Here is a 24,161-nt window from a genome sequence, read left to right on the forward strand (position 1 = left end):
AAGTGTTAGTCTTTGGAAAGAAAAAGAAGCGATATAAGTGGGTTTTGGATTCTAATGAAATTGACCAGGTGGATTCATTTATCTATCTTGGCTTAGAGTTTACTTCCACAGGTTAAAAAGAAACGAACTAAAGGCAACGGTGTGTGCAAAATCCTTGAACAAGCTCTTGAATTATAGACATCCTGGTTCTCTTTTGCCAGTAATTAATGTGTACAAGGCTAAAGTGTTGCCGATAAAAATTTATGGGGCTGAAATCTGGGGCTTTTCTAAAAGTAGGGAAATAGAAAGGGTCCAAAACCGTTTCTTTCGTATGATTCTAGGGGTTGCATTTGTCTGTCCAGCATACGTGCTTAGATCGGAATTTGGTATCTTGGCTGTTTTAGACCAAATACATTGCAGGCTATTTAATTATTGGTTTAAGCTAGTTTCAATGAATGAGGCCAGGCTTCCAAAGATGTGTCTTCTCGAGCAGATGGCCAAACCTTTAAAAACTTCCTGGCTTTATAAATTTAGTAAGATGCTACCAAACTATGGCTTTAGTTTGCAGGCACTTAGCATTTCAAACACCAATATAAGAAATGCTGTTAAACTTAGGATTTCAGATATTAGAAGGCAGTTTGATATAGCGGCAGTGTCAAAATCAAGGGCCATGAAATGGCTAGCCAAAACAAAATTCCATTTCAAAGAAGAAAAATATTTGTTTTTTGTTATGAAACGGGCCCATCGAGTAGCCTTTACCCGGCTTCGATTCGAGCTGATGGACACAATGATGTTACAGGGTAGATTCCAAGGTATTCCATCGAAAGATAGACTATGTATATGTGGCAACCCTGAAATTGAAGATTTAGCCCACTATTTACTTGAATGTTGTTTATATTCAAAATGTAGAGAACATTATCTATCTATGTTTTTAATACGCATGAGAGACTGGTCAGCCAAGGATAAATTGTCCTTTCTCCTACGTGGTTCTAACTATTTTGTGACCCAGAGGGTTGCTCTCTTCGCTCTTAAAGCAGCCAGTATAAGGAAAAAAGAATTAGAAAAAATGGATTAATTAATAAGTTTTTATCAAATGTTGCAATATATGTGGGGTTTTATTAACTGTTAGTCATATATAATGTATTAATTATGAACTGTATATTGTTTTAGATTTTTAAATCATAAATTTTAAGTATTTGTTTGTTTTTAATAATATGTGATTTTTTGAAATGGTCAGTAGACTTATTCAATAAAGGTATTCATTCATTCATTCATTCATCATTATTACAATCTGCACAGTGTCAAGCAAACTACGAGCACCTTTGGGCTGTACAAACATTTCTAGTGTGTGTTCATCCAGTTGACACCCCCTCCCCCGCCCCAACAGTCACACACACTACCCAGTTGCATTTGAAATGCCCAAGAGCACAGAGAAAAGAGATGCATGGAACAGATTGACATGTCAGGTTTTTGTCTCAAGCAGGCAACTTCTCATATTCTTTATAGTTCGACATTACTCTATTGTTCTTTTTATTTGATAACTGCTCCAGTAATGGCTTTCATTTGCAGTAAATCTCTCATTCCGTCTTTCCCTTCCCTATTAAACCTTTGATGATAACCTTTCCGGGATGCCAACACTGACGTTCACTGAAGCTTTAAGAAAGAAAAGAATCTGAGGGAATTTGAGGAAATTACAGGGTTAAAAATAAATTGGTCTAAATCAGAGATGATGTTGTTTAACTATACTAAGATGGAAGAAAAGGATTGGGAATTTAAGGGAATGGAATTGAAAGTTAAGAACGAGATTAAATATTTGGGAATTAAAATTACAAAAAATCTAGAGAATTTAGAAAGGGAAAATTTAACGAGGTTAAAGAAGGAGGTACTAGAGAAATTGGAAAAATATAAAAGATTAAATTTATCTTGGTTTGGGAGAATAGCTTTGATAAAAATGAAGATATTAGCTAAAATTAATTTTGTATTTAGGATGCTACCTATAAAAATATCAGAAACCGAGATAAAAAGTTGGCAAAATATTATTAATAAATACTGTAATGGAGAAAAGAGAGCAAGAGTGAATAAAAATAATTGGTACCTAAGCCAAAAAAAGGGGGGAATGGGTCTCCCAAACATAAAATTATACTACATAGCAAATAGATTAAGACATGTTGTAGAAGCAATTATGGGAGTAGGAGATTTATATTGGATGGAAGAAAAAATCATAAGTAAGGTAGAGATGAATCTGGAGAATGTTTTTTTTAAAGATGGAGGAAGAAAGTGGGTTGGAAGTATAGATAATCCACTCCTGAGGACTCAATGGGAAATTTGGAGTAAATTTAAAGGGAAGCTGCTTCCGAGCAACTCTCCCTTAGCACCGATAATAATGTTAAAGAATTTCCCAGAGGATCTAAAGGGCAGATTATGTAAAATATTAAAAGAGAAAAATAAAATAAAATTAAAGGATTGGGTAAGAGATATTAAAACAAGAGAAGATATGGAAAATTTGTTAAAGGAGAAGAAGCTATCTTGGCTAGAATATGGTCAATTAGAACAATGGAATAAAAAGTGGATAAAAGATAATAGAATGTGCAGAAAGATGACGAGGTTTGAAGAATTAGTAGTAAGTAAGGAGAAAGGAAAAGGAGGTAGTATAGTTTCAAAAGGATTAATGAGTGAAATATATAAAATATTGTTAGAGAAGGAGTTTAGAGAGAATACAGAGAAAATGATTTGGGAATCAGATTTGAAGATACAAATAGGGCGACAGAGCTGGGAGGGACTATGGAAACAAAGAGTGTTGAGAAGTTTATCAGTAAGAATAAAGGAGAATTATTTTAAAATTTTATGGAGGTGGTACCTAACCCCGGTTAGATTGAATAAGATAAGTGATCAACATTCAGCAAATTGTTGGAGAGGATGTGGGGAAAAAGGAACGTATTTACATATGTGGTGGCAATGCAAATATGTACAAAGATTATGGAAGATGGTGTTTTCAGAAATTGAAGAAATAGTGGGAATGAAAATAGAACAAACACCAAAAATAGCATTGCTGTCACTATTTGAAGATATAAAGTGTGGAAAAGGAACTATAGAGCTGATATCGAGTTTGTTGGTTGCAGCACGATTGATGATAGCTAGGAACTGGAAGATCCAAGGGGAATATTCTATTGAGGAATGGTATAAAGTAGTATGGGACATAGCCATTAATGATAAACTGACATGCAATATTAAGTGGAGAAAAGGCGTAACTAAAATAAATGAGTTCGAAGGAATCTGGAAACAGTTCCTAGTGTTCGTGTTTACTAAGGGAAGTGGGAAACCACCAGCAGAAGAAATGATTAGATTTTGGACTCAAGAATGATCCCGAGGTGGGGGGTGCACTTTTATGTTAAGAATGAAGATGTTGTAGTGTGATAAGGCATATGTAATAGTTTTTGATATTTGTACTCAACAATTATTCAATATGTATGCAGCAGATATTTGATGTATTTTTTTTCTTATTGTGTTTGTTTCAGTTATATTTTGGAAATGTTTATCTATGTTTATATAGTGTTGAAAATGAATAAAAATTATTATAAAAAAAAAAAGAAAGAAAAGAATCTGAAAAAAGAAAAAGGAGCATCGTCTGTGCTAAGAGGTGTTTAATGAAAAGATGTAATTATACTACCCCCGGGCATTTGGAAAAACCTGCCCAGCATACAGACTTGCTTTAGAAATAAAGATATCTTCAAGCAAGAAAACCCAAGGGTATGATCTCCCAGTCACTAGCTACTGTTCAGACATAGAATTGCATATTATTATTATTGCTGGTATATTACCCCTGCAAGGCTAAACAAAACCATTTAAAAATACTTCTAAGTCACTGCAAAATGTTTGGGTTGCAGCAAGGAGAGCCTACGCCCAATATTGAAAAGTAACTTCTGGTCTAACAGTGTAGGAATAGCTGATCAAGGCTTTGGAATTTATAGTAATTAACAAATTAAATCAGATGTCGAAATGATTTTGTTATGCCAGGAGCCCTAGTAGAAAAATGGATTCTACATTGTAGACTAAAATATTCATTAGGGTCATGAAAGGTTGGATTGACAACTTTGGGTGATTTATATTGTTATAAAGCGTGGCCTGGCCGTATCCTTTCTCAGGCAAAATACTCGCTAATGGTCCAGGATGGCCAGGGAAATGTCTACTTATGGAAACCTAATAAATAAATTCAATATTACTGAAACACCTTAAGTTTTCAATGATCTCTCTTACAAAAAGAAGCCAAACCTTGGCAATGGCATTGTCTCAGACACTAAGCCCTGGAATTTAGGAGTCTGTGAGTAGTGGTAGCGCCAGGGTGGAGATGTATCCACTCCTCACCCCATCTCAAGTAGACCTGCGAGCACCATATTCCACATCTGAATCCTGAAGATGTACCTTTGCCTATGGACTCAAGGAAGGGATTGCTGATCCCTTAGCTGGACCTACCAGTTAGCCCGTCACAGAGGAGGGAAGATCTTGTGATGTGTTTATTGCGTGATCCCTCCTCTGTTTACACGTGATGCGTGACAACCTCAGAAGGAGAGGCGTCACGCACACCATTTTTAAAAACTTAAAGGGGCAGCAGCGCACAAACGCTCGTGCTCAAACAGTAAGTAATTTTTAAAATTTAAATTACTTTCCCCGCTCCCCCCACCCTACCCCCAATGGGCGCAGCTCCTGGCTCCTCGCGAGGAATCGCGCAGAGCCAGGTCAACCCGTGGCACCCAGCCACACGTTCCACGGTCTCAGGCTCAGCACGGGAGTGCAGAAAAACCGGGGCCAAAGGGTAGGGCGCGATCCCGGGGCAAGGGAGGGATCATCCCTCCCTGCTCCCGGAATCCCCAGTGTGTCATGTGGATGCACAGGGACGATCCTGGGGATCACCCCGGGATAAAGTCCTGTCTAGCTATGGCCTGAGGCTCAAGAAAGCTTGGCAGAGCCTCTGTAGTCTAAAGCCCCACAGGGGCCAACAGACAAGAGCCCGCTGGAGTTTCTCCTCTCCACCAGTTCAACCTTCTGCTTCACTTGCCTCTTGCTCTGGCCCAAACTACAGTAATGGGGAGGAGGAGGAGGAGCAGATGCCACTGCCTGCTTGCTCACTTGCTCTCTGTTTATGAAGCAAGCAAGTGGTAGCAATGCTGAGAAAGAGGGTGAAGAGCAATAGCAGCTGGTGACAATGGCCGTGAGAAAGTATAGACTCAATGAGAGAGGGGCCCGTTCAGGGTGTTTTGCCAAAGAGCCCTCAAAAACCTGGGGGCAGCGCTGATCCTGAAACACTTTTTCTTTAACTCTGACCCAGCGCCCTTGGTCCTGTTCTCACCCTAGCCAGGGCCGGTGCCAGACTATTTTACGCCCTAGGCAAGGTGAGCTACTTGCACCCTGTCCCGCACCCCACCCCAAATTGCCAACTTCTATTTTTAAGAACAGATGTTTTGTAGAAACAGAAAAAAGCACAAAACTTGAACTTATTATGTTTTTTCTTAAAACAGCTAATTTGTATAAAAGTGTGACCCTTAAAGAGGAGTACTGTGCCCCTCTGAGGTCTGCGCCCTAGGCAGCTGCCTAGTTGGCCTAATGGTAGCGCCGGCCCTGACCCTAGCACCAAGCTGGCTCAGGCAGTCCTGTGCCTGCTTCCCACCATTTCATTTGTGCCATCATTTCCTTCCAGTGATGGAGATGGTTAAGGATAAGGACAGGTTAGCACTGCCCCAGGTAAGCACATCTCACCACTTGGGTAAGTGAGGAGAGTGCAATAGTATTCTGATTTATTCATTCATTCATTCATTTTCTCAAGTGAACATCTATACGTCAAACCACCCCCCCAACTAAAAACAAAACAAAACCCAGGGCCCAGTTACTAACTCCTTGTTGCTTAAAACAGAGTGGTAAGATATATATTTTTCTTAAAAACGCAGAGAATTTTCACATGATGCTGAGCATATTTAGGGCATGAGGCACCGGGGAAGCTACTATGCCTATATATGCTATTTAGGTCAGATAACTTTGGGAGGAAGTTACAGCTCAATCCTAAACATGTTTACTCATAAGTATATCCCAATTAGTTCAATAGGACTTCCTGCTCCTGCCTAACAAGCATTTTAGGATTATAGTCTGACAGATACAGGGCAATAATGAACTGATCTATCCAGTCACTAGCAACTGTCATTCATGGGCCAGATCTACACCTTGTGTCAAATAATTACAAATGTAGAATAAAATTCAGGATATAACACCATTAAAGCGGTATATGGAATGTGGATTGAGCCCCAACAGTTATCAGTGCACTTCAATACTGAATGGAGAAAGCACTGTAACGTCCAAACAGTTCAGGAATTTTTGCTTCCCGCAAAGAGTGTGGTGTGACAGTTGCTGTCCCAAATAAATGGCAAAAATGGGTCTCAGTAGGCTGTCTGGGAAAAGTTTATATACAGCGGCTTCAGACACACTTTAAACATAGAGTTGCAGAGTTGGAATCCTGCACATTCAGAAAACAACAAGGACAATGGATCCACCTCTGTAGACTCTGTGCACTGCTTGGCCACAGTCCAATACAGTTAATTGTTTACAGTGGGTTTATGCTTGTCTATGGATAAGGCCAGGCCATGATTTATAACAATATAAATCACAAAAAGAGTAAATTGTTTAGAGCGGGTTTGTGCTCGTCTGTGTTATATTGGCATTGTCCATTGACCATCCCGACTAACAGAGGTTACTGGCCCTATCTGTTCTGTACAGAACAAATATGGAATAATTGTTACTAAGAGGCTCGACTTCACTGCCACTTTTAAGTGCCTCCTAGGACCTTGGTTCCTAAAAACTCCCTTTTGTCTGAGAAAAGTATGCAGGACAAAAACTTAGGCATAAAAGGCAATAAACCAGTTGTAACAAGCCAGATGTACATATTTAGGGTGACCATATGAAAAGGAGAACAGGGCTTCTGTCACTTTAACAGTTTATTTATTTATTTATTACATTTTTATACCCTCTAATAGCCAAAGCTCTCTGGGCGGTTCACAGTTGCAGAGAAAAGGGAATTTCCACAGGTGTCAATTGTATGCATTCAGCACCTGGTGAAATTCCCTCTTCATCACAAAGGTTAAAGCTGCAGGAGCTATACTAGAGTGTCCAGATACAAAAGAGGGTAGTGTAAAAAATGGAAACGTTCTATAATATGAGTAGAAGTTCTCTCGTGCAACATTGTATGTCGCTCATGGAAAGACCATTCAATTCAGAATATCCCCTGAAGATTTCCCATGCCCTTTTCCACATGCCGAATTTGCATAGGCCTCTCACCTGACTAAATGTATCCAGCACGTAGCCTATTATAACAGGTGTACATAGGAATGTAAATATTTAACTGCACATGTATCCCACCACTTAATTAGAAATGTATCTGACAGAATGATCATCTTCTATTAAAAAGGGGGACTCCTACTATGATTTAACCTTCAATCAGAAAATAAGGCAAAATTACAGTGGTTATCTCAACTTCAGCAAGCAATTTAAATTCATTTCAAACAACGACTATTTTTTAGCTTCCCAAGCCTCAATTAAACTATCATTTTCACTCTCTAATTCAAAACATGTACTCCTCCGGTAAAGAACCTTAATAGCTGTAAAATGTGTGCGAGTGCATTTATACATTTGACTGTTTCTGCTTAATGTGACTTGATACTAAATAAAACAGACAAGATAACACAGGAAAAGGTACTGAATAGCCACAGTGCTATATGATTCCATATTGCTAAAAGTACCCACCAATATACCATATGTACTATGGGTAAGTGACTGCCAATTGTAATCTAAATTAAGAGGGCCATTCATTCTAGAAACAAATGCGTCTCAAAATGAATCCACAAGCAAATCATTTTGCCATGTGTTTCAACATACATTGCCAGCCGCATGTTTTAATTTCCCTTGTGTTTAGACAGTATCAGCAATCTTAAGTGTCTGTGAAAAAGGACTGTGAATAAACTAGGAGCCCAACCCTGTTATGGAAGGCCCTTGCCTTCTTCTATTCATTTATCAGTTGCTATTTATGCTAATATACTCCAATGCAATTATGTGCATATTTACTTGGAAGTAAGCCCACTTATATTCAGCAGAGCTAATACGAATCCCTGATAAGTCTAAATAAGATTGCTGCCTTAAATAGGCTTATAATCAAGCCTTGTTATTGTTCTTTACTTGTAACCCAAACTCTAGGGTAAGAACAGGAAAGCAGCTGGTTATCCAAATTATTTTTAAATCTATTTATTTTCTTGGGTAATGGCATATATAGAACATAAGAAGATAAGAACAGCCATTCTGGATCAGACCAAAAGCTATCTAGTCCAGCATTCCGTTCACTCAGTGGTCAACCAGATGTTTGTGTTAAACCCAAAAGGAGGACATGAATGCAATAGCACCATCCCACTCATGTTACCCATCAACTGGTATACCGAGGCATACTACCTCTTAATCTTGAGGTAATGACCTACTTAACACATAATAGTAACCCACGCTTTATTTAATCCATGGGTTCTTGAATTCTGGGTTGTTGTTATGTACAAACCCAGCCATGCTAACAAACCATAGTTTGTTAACCACAAACAGAAAGAGAACTCATGGTTTTTTGTTGGGTTATGAACTCTGGGATATGTAAACCATGGGTTGTCATTATCTGTGAACCCATAATGGTGGGTTGTTCATTGGTTGTTTCGTCAGGCTACACAGGCGGCAGGCAACAGTGGTAAAACCCCCCCACAGCCATTCTACTTTCAGTTTCAGTGGAGAATTGAGACCTGAGCTCTACATAAAGAGTGTTTCCTTTCTGCTTTTCTATGTAGCCTCTAGGTGGCACTGTGGTGTGGTGGAATAGTGCAAATACACAAATAGAAATTGTGTTTTCTTTTGCTTTCTTTAAATAATACTGTATTTTCCCTGCCCTAAAAAAAACTTCCTGAAAGTGCTGCAGCAAAATTGGAGAGTCATGACATTGTCTAAAGAACCCCAAAACAACTGTGAGTAGGAAATGACGAGCGTGCAGTAAATGCCTCCTGGAGAAAAGCTCTAGGAATAAATGGTCAATTCTTGCATTTGGGGATGTAAGCAGTGGGGTCCTAGAAGGTTTTGTATTGGGACCAGTGCTTCTTAACTTGTTTATAAATGATGTGGAATTAGGAGTGAGCAGTGAGATGGACAGAGTGGTTAAAAAGGGGGATTATGAAGAGCTCCAGAAGTGTGAGAATAAAACTGCCCTTATATGAATCTATAGTGAAATACTGTATACAGTTCTCATCCCTGCACCCCAAAAAGGATATTTTAGAGTTGGAAAAGGTGCAGAAAAGATCAGCCAAAGTGATCGAGGGATGGGAACAACTAACCTATGAGGAAAGGTTGCAGCTTCTGGAACTGTTTAGCTTAGAGAAAAGGTATGGGGAGACATGATAGAGGCATACAAAATTATACATGCTGTGAGAAAGTGGATAGAGAAACATTTTTCTTCCTCTCCCATATTAGATCCTGGGGTCATCTCATGAAGCTGATTGGTGGGAGATTCAGGACAAATAAAAAAATAAGCTTCACAAGGCACAAAGTTAAATATGGAGTTTGTTGCCACAAGATATAGAGACGGCCACCAACTTGGATGGTTTTAAAAGGGGATTAGACAAATTTATGGAGGATAAGGCTATCCCTGTTTTTGCTGCCATGAGATGAACTGTAAGGTCCTCACATTTCCTTGTAGTAAAATAGTAGCATGTTTACTCAAAAGTCAGTTCTGCTGTCTTGTCTAGACCATAGCCACAAGGTGATTTGACCTGCTTAGGATATGCCATGCTTTTTTATTTATTTAGTTAGTTGGGTTTTTTTTTTTTTTTTTTAAAAAAAGAGCTCCTTCTCTGAAATTTCAGTTTTCATTTAAAATAAGAGACCAAAAAGAGGTAATTCTTTGCCCTTTTACTTATGGAGTTATGAAGAACAGCATGGAGGCTGCATCTTCTGCTCAACTGCTCCTGGAACAAATTAAACTTGCTTCAGTGGCCAGAGTACTGGAAGGCCAAGTGCAAAATTAGAGATAACTGACCAACAATAAATATTATTTTACAAAATGTAATTTTATTTAGTTAATTTTTAAGTTACATCACTCTATTTCTGTCAAAAACAGAGTGTGCTGCACACACAGGAAGGAGATATCAGCAGGCTCCCAAGATCTGAACAAGTACAAAAATTGTTTAGGAAAAAACCTCAAAACCTTAAGGGAGTAATGAGGATTGAGCATTTTAGACCATGCCAGGAATGCTGACTGTGGTGGTGATGGTGGGGAATCAGCTGGGAGAAGGAATGGAAGAGCATCCAGGAGCACCCTGTTCAAAAACTGTTTGTTGCAGGTACCACATCTAAACACATTAAGTGTGCAATCGTATTTATATTTATGCTATGAGTTGGGACCTTCTTCTGTTTAAACATGCATAGGATTGCAGCCTAAACTAGCTTATTCTGCATTGATCCACCGACCCTATATCCCTCATCACATTTTTGGTTATATAGGGCTTGCTGCCTTCGCACCCTAGAAAGTGTGCTTAGAATCGCAGCCTTTCTGACCTGAGTTGTTGGTATTTTGTTGGATTTTCTCACCAGGCACTCAACCCAACACTGCCAGCTAGCAGAAACATTTATATACAAAGAGTGTTGGACGTAGGAGTGCAAACTGATATAACAGCGCTCACATCCTTAAGAACAGCGAAATGGCTAGCTAGCACAAAATAGCTGCACCAGTTTGAGAAATACCTATCAGTACCCATGAAAATGGAACACCGGAAAGCCCTTACACGTTTAAGGTTTGAACAAATGGATACTACGATGAAATGGGGGAGATTCCACAGCATACCAGTAGAAGACAGGTCGTGTGTTTGTGGAGAGCCAGTTCCAGAGGACATAGCACACTATGTATTTGACTGCCCCTTATATATAGATATAAGAAAAAGTTAGTTGGAGCCTTTTTTAAAGAAAATGAAATACTGGGGTGCTAAGGAAAAACTGAGTTATTTATTACATTCAGCCAATCCATATGTGATACAAAAGGTTGCACTATTTGCAGTGAAAGCTAATATATGTAGAGCAAAGTTTTTAGATACTATTGGTGTATGTTGTTATAAAGATTCAGAGATATAAATGAAATGTCGTTGAGAAGCAATTAAAGTTCTCTGTATGTCTGCTGTGCTCCCATCTTACTATCCTTTCAGTAATGCATATTTGATAGCTCTGTAATTTTTAACCATATGTAATTTTTACCATATGTAGCATAGCAAAATGACAAGTTTGTACGTGCTGCAATGATCTGTGGATCGAGCAATAAACATATTGTTGTTGTTTTGTTGGTATTCGAAAGCAAGAAAAAACAAGAATCATGTGTGTTTGTGTGTGTGTGTCACTGTAAAGACTTAACAGAATGATCGTGGCATTACTTGTGCGGACTTAGAGAGCGCATTTCGTCAAGCACCACTAGGAACCGCAGCGAAGGAACACTCTGGAAAGAAGCCCGCCATGGCCTGGTTCAGACAAAACCATGCTGCTTAACCACATTCCTTTAACCATTTTGTGGTTAAGCAGCATGGTTTAGCGCGTTGTGTGAACCAGGCCATTGTTTTCATTAGAGAGCGCATTTCGTTATTTTCATTAGTGAACGCATTTCATCAAGTGCCACCAGGAACCGCAGCGAAGGAACACTCTGGAAAGAAGCCAGCCATGGCCTGGTTCAGACAACACGCTCAGCCATGCTGCTTAACGGCATTCCTTTAACCATGTTGTGGTTAAGCAGCATGGTTGAGCGCGTTGTGTGAACCGGGCCATTGTTTCCATTATGTTTACGCTGCATTTCAAACGAGCAGCTGCAGCCACCCGCGCCACGTTACTCAGCAAGCCGCCTCGGGAAGCCTGTTCCCTCACGCCACCCCCTCACCAGAGTTCCCACCCAAATGGAGGCCGTCCCCTGCGCACTCCTTCCCCCATCCCCTCCCCACATCAGCGACGGGAGCGGGCACGTGCAGATGGCGGGCGCGCTCCCGCGACCGAGCCCAGCCGCCATCCCTTCCCCCTCTGCCTGGGGAGGGGACCAACCGCCAGTGGGGGGAAAAGAGGAGGAGGAGGAGGAGAACGGCAGCGAGGCAGCGATGGTAGGTGGCAGAGGCGGGTTCGTGCGCAGCGTCTTTTCCCCTCGCGAGTGTCCAAAGCGCGGCGTGCGTTTGGACGAGCTCGGGAGTTGAGGTCTGGCCTGGCCGGGCAATGGCGGGGGCTGGAGACGTGGCGGTGGCGACAGAGAATGGGGGCGATCCACCGGGGCACGGGATGCTTGCTACCATCACCTCGGCTTGTGGGCGAGAGCGCCTGGTCTTGTGGAGCCAGGCTCTGGTGGGAAGGGCAGCCTTCCCAGTTCCCACCCAGCCCCGCGCCCGACACTTTCCTCTTTGCCTTCGACTTTCGTTTTTGTGGGACGTAGGATTTGGCCTGGTTTTTGTACCTCCGAGGGAAGGCCAACCTGGTGTCAGGACCGAACCACTGAGACTGCAGGTGGGGGCTCAGGTGGTGAGAGAAATCCCCCCCCCCACACACGCCCGGGCACGCACTTCCTGCACGGAGAGAGCTGGCATGGCCAGTTGAAGTCTACCTTAAAACTCTGCTCCCTGACATGCTGGCTTCCAGTAGGGTGGTTTTCTTGTTCGGGTGCTCTAAGGAATATTCCTGCTACCTGTAGCTCACAGACGGATCACACTAGTGTGCACAAAGAAAACTAGCAGGGAAAGGATTAGCTAGAAGCCTCTTCTGCCACACATGGTAGTTCTGTACATAGAGTGGAATGTACATGCTTCTTTTCTGGTTCAGACAACACGCTAAACCATACACATACACACAACAAGCATTGATTACGGCTCATAGGACTGGTATCACAGCTCAGTACCCCACACCACAGGTGGGGCGTCAGTGCCAACTAGCTGCCCCTGAGGAAACCCACTGGAAATTTGCATCCCCTCCTCTGTGCTGTCCCCATTTGAGGCAATGGCAGCAGCATCACCTCCTTCTCTTCTCCCTTTCCTTCACCTGCCCAAAGCAGGTAAACAAGTGCCACCTCTGCTCATATACCTCACTGGTCCTCTGGGTGGCAACAGGTATTGGGCCCAGCACTGTCCCTTAAAGGGAGCGGTGGGCAGCAGAGGTGGCTGCTCCTCAGGCCAGCGAGAGCATACTGATGGCAAGGGGCAGCTAGTGTCTCCACGCCCTTGCTTTGCCATTTCCTTCTGGGCAGTGTGAAGTATCACTATTGAGCATTGTTCCTTTCAGTCACCTCCGCTGCTTCAACAGCTGCCTCCTCTCTCTGGGTGGCGCAGCTCGCCACTACGCTCCTGGCAAGAGTGCAGCGATGGCAGCAGCTATTGCTTGCTGCAGACTTGCCACCTGAGCAACTGAGCAAGTGGTGGAGGCAGCTTGAGAGGAGCAGCCACTGCCTCCGCTCGCTCACCTCCCATTGGTTGGCTTGGCAAGCCGAATCCTACCTCTCTTGCCAGCTAAAGAGACAGAGGGCAGTGGCTGTGTCACCTTCTAGTTTTCTTCTCTGCTCTGTTGCCACGCAGGCAAGTAAGCAGCAGAGATGGTTGCAAGGAGGAGGAGCTGCAGCCTCTACCTATTTGTCCTCTCTTTCTTGGCAGGGCGGTGGGAGGGATTGAGTACCCTGTGCACAAACCTCTCCTCCGTGCTACTCAAAGGTAGGGCAGAGATTGCAGAAGCAGGTTACTTGGGTGAGTAAGCATCGGAGGCAGCTACTGCCTCCACCCACTCCTTGTGGGCAGTGCGGCGGGGAGGTTTCAGCCCACTGAGTGAAGAGGGTGGTGGCAAGAAGATCAGGAGGCACCATGAATACACACACACACACTCCCCAGCTTGGAACAGGCCATGTCCCACCTGTAAGGAATGTGAAACGGCAAGGCTTTTATTTATAGTGAGTCTTGTATCCCCATATTAGCTGTGACTTGGCATCAACTACATCAGATTAGGCCTAGTTCTCAGGGAGGTGGTCAGCCTGTTTCGAAGTTCAAAACAAAACTGTGTGGGCTATACCAATTTAAACTGCAGGTGGAGATTCACATGATGGAATGCTTCTCCATACAAATGTTCCTTCTCCATAGAAAGCCATATATCAGGAAGAAAAAACGTAGCCTCGCATTCTCCCTGACATGCTTCTTTTCTATGGCCTTAGCTTGACCTAAGGTTTATCCCGGGGTCATCCCTGTTCATGTAAATGACACACGGGATCCCGGAAGCAGGTAGGGACGACCCCGGGACAACCCCGGGATAAACCTTAGGTCTAGCTAAGGCCTATTGTGTAGGAAATTGTTTTGACTGCCTTTTTTAAATGTAGAACAGTTGTATAGCACCCAGTAGTGGAAGCATTCAGTCATGTGAGCCTCTATCTGTACTCTGCATTGGTAGAGCCTAGTGTTCCCCAACCTAGTGCCTTCCAGATATTTTGGACTCCCAGCATTCCTGATCATTGGCCATGCTGGTTGGGGCTAATGGGAGGTGAAGTCCAAAACATCTGGAAGACACCAGGGCCACAGCTAGACCTAAGGTTTATCCTGGGATCATCCAGGGTTCACCCCTGCCTGACCACTGGATTCCCTGTGTGTCACCTAGATAAACAGGTTTGACCCCTGGACGATCCAGGGATAAACCTTAGGTCTAGCTATGGCCCAGGTTACGAAAGGCTGGTATAGGCCAAATACAGGCTTTTACCACCAGTGAGAACTAGGCCTTTGTTTTGGCATAGTCTTGGTCTTGGAGACCCACCTGTTGGCATGAATAAAATCTGTTTTCTTTCTGACTAGGATTATCCATTTTCTCTATACAAATGAACAGTTTAGGCAACTATATGCCACAGTTGTATGAAAGTTTTGCAGCAGACTATTATGCATGTTTATTTAAAGTCAGTATGCAATTATAATTGCAGACTTGGTATCTCCATGTAAAAGGAAATAACTACTAAACAGAAGAATCATATGTTTTTTGTTGCCTTACACCACTCAGCCTATGATTTTAATGTATAATATTTAGTCAAATATCCTGTGTAATATGATTTCCCGGTTTGTTAGGGAAATCAGTAGTTGAGATCTATTTGAATAACAGGTAGCCTTATCTACAGATCTGTCTCTGTCAGTCTCAGTCTCTTCTCATTCTGAATGTTTTCATTCTGAATGTTTTCCTCCTGTTTCACTGGTGCATCTGTACTTATCCACTTAAAGATTGAGGAGGGAGTGCTAAATGGGCCAGCTTTTCTTTTTTAATATTAAAAATAACTTAGTGCTACATATGTATGCGTATAGTTGTGTACCTCTGTAGGCAACAATAACTGCTGTAATGTGTAGAAAAAGAAGGTAGATCTTGAGGTTTCTGTGGGATTTTAGAGCAACTGACCATTGTAGAATACTCCATAACATTAAGGAAACCTTCTACTTAAGATTTGAGGAAAGTGGATTTGTTTTTTATTTGTTCTTAAAGACCCACCACACTAATAGAGGAGAAGGAATTGGGGCAGAAGAATGATTAGGTTAGCAACATTTCAAAACATTTCCCCTAAACACATACAAATGATATTGTGGAAGAGTTAGTCTGTGTTTATATGCTAACAAATTTCATGATAAGGCTGAAATCTTATTCACTAACTAAAGAGTAAATTCCACTGAACTCAGTAGAACTTGCTTCTAAGGAGACATGCATACGATTGACACAAAAATGGAGGATTAGCCAGAACAGGATAAAAGATCAGTTGTGACTTGTCTACCAATATATATGTTACAAGTCATGTGTTTGTTTTTAAAAACAGCTGATGAAGACATACTTTTACACAATCTGTTTAGCTCTGTACTACTCTTGGAAGTGTAGCTCAGTGATATGGTTCAGATGGAGTATAGTGATTTTTCTAAAGCAGTGCTTAATTCTTTGAGATTTGGAGCCTGTTCAGATGCACATGGAGGGTGGGTGGGGTGGAGAACTATGGAGAGGGGAGGAGTAACGGAAGCATGATAAGCGGGCCTGCCACAGAATCACAGAACCACGCAGCGCCCCGTGGTTCCGTTACCTACCCACCTCTCTGTAGATAGATTGCTTATCTCTGTGTAGTTTAACTGCACATTCCACCATCCTCAGCACGTCATCCGCTGCATTGCGAAAAAGGGAAAAAATGGCTGCCGAACGTGGAGAATGTCCACTGCAGAAAGAGCATCACCGGAAGTGGTGGTTGCTCTTGCTGACTGTTTCCGCCCCCCTTGCAAAACGAGCAGAAATTCTGATCAAGGCGAGGAACAGCAGTAAATATTAAATACATAAAACTGAATTAAAGCATAATATACATGGTTAAAACATCCTAAAAAACATTCTAAAAACATCCTAAAATTCCACTGGATAGGCCTGCCGGAAGAGATCAGTCTTAATTGCTTTCTTAAATGCTAATAGACTGTTAAGTTGATGAGTCTCCTCCGGCAAGCCATTCCACAGTCTGGGAGCAGCAGAAGAGAAGATCCGCTGGGTAACAGTTGTCAGCCTAGTTTTTGCTGACTGAAGTAAATTCTTCCCAGAGGACCTGAATGTGCTGAGCGGATTGTACGGGAGAAGGCAATCCTGCGGGTAGCCTGGACCCAAACCATGTAGGGCTTTAAAGGTGACAACCAACACTTTATACTTCGCCCAGAAACTAATTGGCAGCCAGTGAAGAGATTTCTAATATTTATTTTATTTATTTATTTAAAATATTTATATCCCGCCCTATATCACTAAGATCTCAGGGTGGCATACAGATAAAACAAAGAGTCAGAAGCGACTGAACGAATGAACAACAACAAAATAAAACAATAAATATACACAGTTAAAAACAAATTAAACCATGATCCAAGTTAAAACAATATATAATTTAAAAGCAATAGATACAGTTAAAACAATGTGCCAGTGAGTTTAACCATCAAAGACTTTGTTAAAAAGTCATGTTTTTACTTGGCGTCGAAATGAAATCAATGTTGGCGCCAATCGGGCCTCCAAGGGGAGGGCATTCCACAGTTGGGGTGCCACCACAGAGAAAGCCCTCTCCCTTGTCCCATCATAATACCTACAGAGTTCCTGCCAGAAAACACTGGAACCACAGTGGAAGCCTGCTAACCATCTTCCAGCAGGTGGGTAGCAGGCGTGGATACTCTGCTTGTCGTGGGGAGGGAATTATCCCACCACATGACACATTAACCTACCATGGATTGCATTTTTGAGTGATCCATGGTGGGTTAGCATGTTGTCTGAACAGGCCCTTTACATTAGTTCTGATCATCCTGAGGTCATTAACAGTTTATGAATGATTGGGGCGGAGCCAGCAACAACATGGACCAGTAGGACTTTTCTTTGCTCTGAGATGGTGAGTCCGAATAATCTTATCATCTAAAGTAAACGGGCTAAAAGTGCCGATGAAGTGTTTGGGAAGCTCTGGGCGAAAGGCGGGGGGGGGGGGGGGCGGAGATTGAATTGATTTAGTACGAGAAACTGGACAATTACGCTGTAGAAAAGTGGAGCCTAGAGACGTGATTTCTCTGAGTACTCTCTCTGACGGAGTGCGTTATTCTGGAATGGAAAGCTTGTTGGAAGAAAGCCAGTGTCAGGAGAGTGATTGATGGCGATAACCCCACTTGAGTAACTACTGTTTAATTACGGCAATAAATCCCCCGCCAGAGTGCTCAGTTGCGAAACAGCAATTGTTTATGTTAAAAGTGAAAGTAAGAGAATAGCCTGAAAAAAATAATAATAATAAAAAGATAAAATCCAACCTATGCCACCAAAGAAGAAACAGGTCGGTAAATCCAAGTGGCAGAGAAGACGCCCTTCAAATAATACCGCTGCGCGCCTCCAAAAATTAACTGATTCTGACGGAGATAGCGAGGAAAGTGACGGAGAATCGAAAATGGCCGCGAAAGCTGGCACGGAGCCAGACTCACAGCCTGCAACTATTGCTGAACTGAGAGAATTGCTGAAAGGCACAAAAGAAGCAATTTTTGGGAGAATTGATGAACAAGCTGGAAAAATAAATAAGCGTGTGGCTCAATTAGCTACAGAGATTGCTAATAATGATAAGCAAATAAAATCTCTTAAAACAGAAGTGGATCAGATGGGAAAGCAAGTGCAACAGTTGCAGGAAAAGCATGACTTGGAATTTAATGAGCAGGAGAAGAGGTTGATTTCTCTGGAGGATCAAAATAGAAGATCGTTAGTTCGTCTTCGTAACTTTGTGGAGAAGCAAGGGGAGGACCTCAGAAAGATGTTGCCACGTTGGTTTAAAGAATTGGCCCCAACCCTGGGAATTGAAGAAGATGACGTGGAGCGCGTTCACAGGGTTGGAGGCTTCAGACGCGGTTCAACTCCAAGAGATATCCTGCTGAAATTTTTAAATTATTTTAAAAAAGAGCAGCTTATGGGCAAGCTGAGATCATTGGGGGAGTTGAAGTTTCAAGGAGTTACAGTTCAAGTCTACAATGATCTCTGTCAACAAACTATTAATTGGAGACGCAGTGTCAAGCTGATAACAACGGAGCTCAAGAGAAGATCGATAAACTACGCTTGGGGCTACTCGTTTTTTCTGCGGTTTATGTATAAGGGGAAATATTACAAGGTTACCTCTTTGCAGCAAGGGATGGAGTTACTCCAAAGTTTAGACCTGGATCCCCGAGATGGCGCTGGCGCTGGTTCAAAGGATGATGACGGCGGAGAAAGAGGAGCTGCAGCTAGTGGGAAGTAAATTGGACAAGACTGAGATGATAAGTAGTATTGAATTAATTAGAAGGCTTGCTGGTTCTAGATTGCTGGCTTTATTCCCCCCCCCCCAAGGTTTAATAAATAATGGCCGGAGTGCTAGACTGCCGGGGATTTAGTGGGGGGAAAAGATATGGGAGGGAGGGTGGGGGGGAGGAGTATGGTTGGTTGGGAGGGAGGGATTTGAAAGGGGTTTTATGTTTTTATGTATGTAAATTTGAGTTTCAGTGCACAAGGGATCGAGAAGAACATCAAAGAACTAAGTACGGATAAGAATATAAAAATATCAACGCTCAATGTCAAAGGTCTGGGGGCAGTCGTGAAAAGGAGGAGAATTGAATAATTGCTAAATAGAGAAGGTTCTGATATTATTTTTTTGCAGGAAACGCACAATGTAACGATGGGGTAAATGAAATTCGTCTGAAATGGTCAGTCTATTATGAAAAGTCGTTGGGGACCTCAAAAAAAAATGGAGTGGCCATTTTGATTTAAAAAAGAAGTGTATTTACCCTGGAGAATATTAAAAAGGATGGGAAAGGTAGATATCTTTTGATAAAGGGCCAAATTGAAGGTAAAACATATACTTTGGTTAATGTTTATGCCCCAAATGAGAGACAAAGAGAATTTTATAAAGAGTTATTTAGAGAAATAGAAGAATTTAAGGAGGGATATGTTATTTTGGCTGGAGATTTTAATATGGTTATGGATAACAGAGTGGACAGGTCAAACCCCACTAGTGCAGAAAAGAGGAATAACATTACTATTTTAAACAAATTAATTAAAGAAAAGGATTTTGTTGATGGGTGGCGATTTTTCAAGGGGGCTGATCCTGGCTTTACTTACTATTCTCCAGTCCATCATACGTATTCTAGGATAGATCATATCTTTGTCTCTAGAGAGTTTGCAACTAAGGTATGTAGAATGGAATTAGGGGTAATTAGAGTAACAGATCATGCATTGGTAAGTTTAGATTTCACAGTTAGAAAGGATTATAGAGAAGCGCTAAGGTGGAAATTGAATACAAAGATATTTAAACATAGGAATGTGTTGAAAAAATGCAAAAGGAATTGTCAGAAACCTGGGAAATAAATGAAAAGGGAAGTATGGCAACGGCAATTGTTTGGGACACCATGAAGGCTGTAACAAGAGGGATTTGTATTAGGGAAACGTGTAATTTAAAGAGGCAACAGGTTGCAATGCAGAAAAAGTTAGAGGAAGAGATTAAAAATTTGGAGAAAGAATATTGGCAATCTAAAAATAAACATAAACTAATAGAATTACAAGCAAAGAAAAAAGAATTAGAGAATATAAATTTAGAAGAAGTTCAGAAAAATTTAATTTACATGAAAAGAGAATATTTTGAAAATAGTAATAAAAATTATAGAATGCTTGCTAGACTCACACAAAAGGAAAAAGCCAAGAATGGGATGGGAATAGTGAAAGAGAAGCAAGGGAATCATTGTCACACAATGAAAGATAAAATAAAAAAAATTCAGGAATTTTACGAAGAATTATATAAGGAAAAAGATACTCTGAAGAAGAGGATGGAAGTGTATGTGGAAAAATATATAAAGAAAGGATTGGAAAAAGAACATAAAGAATTAATGAAAAGAAATATATCTCAAATTGAAATAGAAGAGATTATAGAGAAGTTGAAAGTGGGTAAATCACCTGGGGTAGACAGTCTAGGACCGGAGTATTATAAAGTTTTTAAATCATTATTAGTGCCAAAATTATTGAAATTATATAATGCCATATTGGAAGGAGAGAGGACTCCAGAATCATGGGAGCATTCGTTAATAATTTTAATTCCAAAGCCAGATAAGGATTTGACTCTCCCTGATTCATATAGACCGATTTCGTTAATAAATCAAGATGCTAAAAAAAATTCAACTATTTTGGCAAAACAACTAAATAAATTTATAGCTAATTATATAGGGGAAGACCAATGTGGATTTATAGCAGGCAGACAAATGCACAATTTAGTGGGAAGAGTCTTAAATGCAATACAGGGGATAAAAAACTTAAAGATCAAAGCGGGAATTTTAGCGCTGGGTAGTTTTAAGGCTTTTGGTTGTGTGAGTTGGCAAGCATTAAAGATGGTCTTAAATAAAATGGGATTTGGAAATAAATTTAAAGCTGTAATAGAGCAGTTATACTCTCAAAATACAGCCGTATTGGTAGTAAATGATGGAGTTACAGATAAGATACGACTAGCCAGAGGGACAAGGCAAGGATGTCCACTGTCGCCTGTCCTGTTCGTACTGTTTATGGAATTATTGGCAAATGCAATAAGAGATGATGGGGAGATAGAAGGGATAGGTAGTATTAAAAAAATGAAACTGAACATGTTTGCGGACGATACATTGTTAACTATTAAAAATCCAGTAGGAAAGATGGAAAGAATTAAACAGCAGTTGAAAGAATTTGAAGAAACTACAGGGTTAAGAATAAATTGGTCAAAATCAGAGTTGATGTTGTTTAATTATACTAAAAAGGAGGAGAAGGAATGGGAAGGAAAAGAAACAGAAATGAGAATTAAAGAACAGATTAGATATTTTGGAATTAGAATTACTAAAAATTTAGAGAATTTAGAAAAAGAATTTAAATGGTTTGAAAAAAGAGATATTAGTAAAATTGAAAAAATATAAAAGATTGAACCTATCATGGTTTGGAAGAATAGCATTAATAAAGATGAAGATTTTAGCAAAGATTACTTTTGTTTTTAGGATGCTACCAATAAAAATATCAGATTTAGAGTTAAAAAGTTGGCAGAATATTATAAATAATTATTGTAATGTGGAAAAGAAAGCAAGGATAAATAAGAGTAAATGGTATTTAAGTCAAAAAAAGGGAGGATTGGGACTCCCAAACATCAACCTATACTATGTAGCAAATAGGTTAAGACATATTGTAGAAGCAATTTTAGGAGTAGGAGATTTAGATTGGATTGAGGATAAAACCATAAGTAATATAGAATTAAATCTGGATAATGTATTTTTTAAGGAAGGAGGTAGAAAATGGGTTGAAAATATAGGTAATCCGCTCTTGAAGTTCCATTGGGAAATTTGGAGTAAATGTAAAAAGGAGCTGCTTCCAAGCAGCTCCCCTTTAACACCGGTAATAATGTTAAAGAATTTCCCTGAAGATTTAAAGAGTAGATTAATTAAAGTTTTAAAAGAGAAAAATAAAATGAAATTAAGAGAATGGTTAAGAGGGATGAATACAAGAGAAGAGATGGAAGAGGTTTTAAAAGATAGAAAATTAACTTGGTTAAATTATTGGCAATTGGAACAAAAATTGGGTAAGAAAATGGAGAGTGTAGAGAGACGTCGAAGTTTGAGGAATTAATTGTTAAAAAAGAAATTGATAAGGGAGAAAATACAATGACAAAAGGCTTAATGAGTCAAATATATAGTATACTACTTGAGAAAGACTCGATGGATAGTGTAGGAAAATTGGTTTGGGAGACAGATCTGAAGGTACAGATAGGACAGCAGAGTTGGGAAGGACTTTGGAGACAAAGAGTGTTGAGAAATATGTCAGTGAGAATAAAAGAGAATTATTATAAAATTATATGGAGGTGGTATCTAACCCCGGTTAGATTAAATAAGATAAATAATCAGCATTCAGCAAATTGTTGGAGAGGCTGTGGTGAAAAAGGAACGTATTTACATATGTGGTGGGAATGTAAATATGTGCAAAAGTTGTGGAAGATGGTGTTCTCTGAGATTGAAGAAATTGTTGGAATGAAAATAGAACCAAGAATTGCATTACTCTCATTACATGAAGATTTTAAATGTACTAAAGAAATCAAGGAATTGATAACGAATTTGCTGACTGCAGCAAGGTTGATTGTAGCTAGGAACTGGAAGATTCAAGGTGATTATTGTATTGAAGAGTGGTTAACATGTAACATAAAAGTGAGGAAAGGTATAGCAAAAACGAATGATTTTGAGGAAATTTGGAAGCAGTTCCTAATATTTGTGTTTTCTAAGGGAAGTGGGAAACCACCAGCAGAAGAGGTGTTAAGATTTTGGAAACAGGAATGATCCCGGAGGGAAGGGGGAGCACTTGTTATTTGTTGAATTATTTTGGATTATGTTATGATAAAGCATTATGTGTTAACAATTGTATATTCAAGTAATTTGGTGTATTTGTATGTTAATTGTTATGTTGGTTTGTATTTTATGTACTAATAAAAAAAATATTTAAAAAAAACAGTTTATGAATGATTCTAAGATGTGAAAGAATTACTTTTGTGCCTGGTGAACAATGCTGAAGTGTATCCCTTTAATTACAAATTTTGTTCTCTTCAACTAGAGTTCTTTCTTGAAAGCTTCAGGGAGGGATGGGGGGTATTTTTTGTTTCAGTTGCATAGGTTCCATCTGACAGACGTGATCCTGTTCGCCTCTAGCTACTGTAGACACTTGGCTAATTCCAATGTTTTCTTCCATTTATTTATTTACTAGCTGTACCAGGCCACGCGTTGCTGTGGCTCAGTCTGGTTAAATGGAAAAGAAAGAAAAGAGAAAGCGCACGTTTCTAATATGTTTAATTTCACAATGCTTGTGGGTATACAAAAAATTTTGTTTTTCCATTGTCTGTGCAGATATAGAGATTGTCTGTTTTGCCGACTCTAGAACACGCGACATATAATTGTCCATGTGAGAACCAATCCGTGCCTCGATCTAAACCGCACAATTCTAAAGATTGGCCCTGAGCTTTGTTGATGGTGATTGCAAACGCCAATCGAATTGGGAATTGCAATCTCTTAAATTGAAATGGCATATCCGTTGGAATCATAGGAATGCGAGGAATGAGGACATCTTCACCTTTGAAAGGTCCTGTCAAGATTGTTGCTTCTACGACGTTGCTTAGTAATTTTTTTACAGGAAGCCGCGTGCCGTTGCAAAGCTTTGGCTGGTTGATATTTCGCAACATGATAATTGGCACGCCGATTTTCAATTGCAGTACGTGTGGTGGCATCCCTGGCAGATCGAGTGAATTCAAAAATTCTGTTGGATAATTAACTGCTTCATCTGCTTCCACAACAGTGTCGACGGACTTGTATGTGACTGCCTCGCTTTGAATGTTAGACTGAATAATATTGTTAAGTTCGTAGACGTCTTTGTTCTTGGCCGCAAGAATAGCTCGTTCACTCAGCCAATCGTGATTCTTATGATTGGTTTGAATATTGGGAAATACTTTTTGAACCAATTCTTCTTTTGACGTCACTAAATTGCAGAAGTTATGAGGCAATGCAATTCGTCCTGAGATCAGGTCAACTGGCACCTTTCCATTCCCAATTTCCAGCAATTGACGTGAGAATATCTCAGCTGATCGA

The 24,161-nt window shown here is 40.3% G+C and overlaps 1 protein-coding gene across 1 annotated transcript in view; it reads left to right on the forward strand.

Annotated features, from left to right (window-relative positions):
* The first annotated feature begins 12,085 nt into the window (after positions 1-12,085).
* The window catches only part of BTBD3 (BTB domain containing 3), a 55,863-nt gene continuing 43,787 nt past the window's right edge, over positions 12,086-24,161 (forward strand). The window contains exon 1 of the mRNA XM_063125336.1: positions 12,086-12,158. The gene's annotated coding sequence lies outside the window, so the exon portion shown is untranslated. The remainder of the gene's footprint in view (positions 12,159-24,161) is intronic.

The sequence above is a fragment of the Elgaria multicarinata genome, chromosome 4, assembly GCF_023053635.1.
Source record: "Elgaria multicarinata webbii isolate HBS135686 ecotype San Diego chromosome 4, rElgMul1.1.pri, whole genome shotgun sequence".
NCBI classification, from domain to species: Eukaryota; Metazoa; Chordata; class Lepidosauria; order Squamata; family Anguidae; genus Elgaria; species Elgaria multicarinata.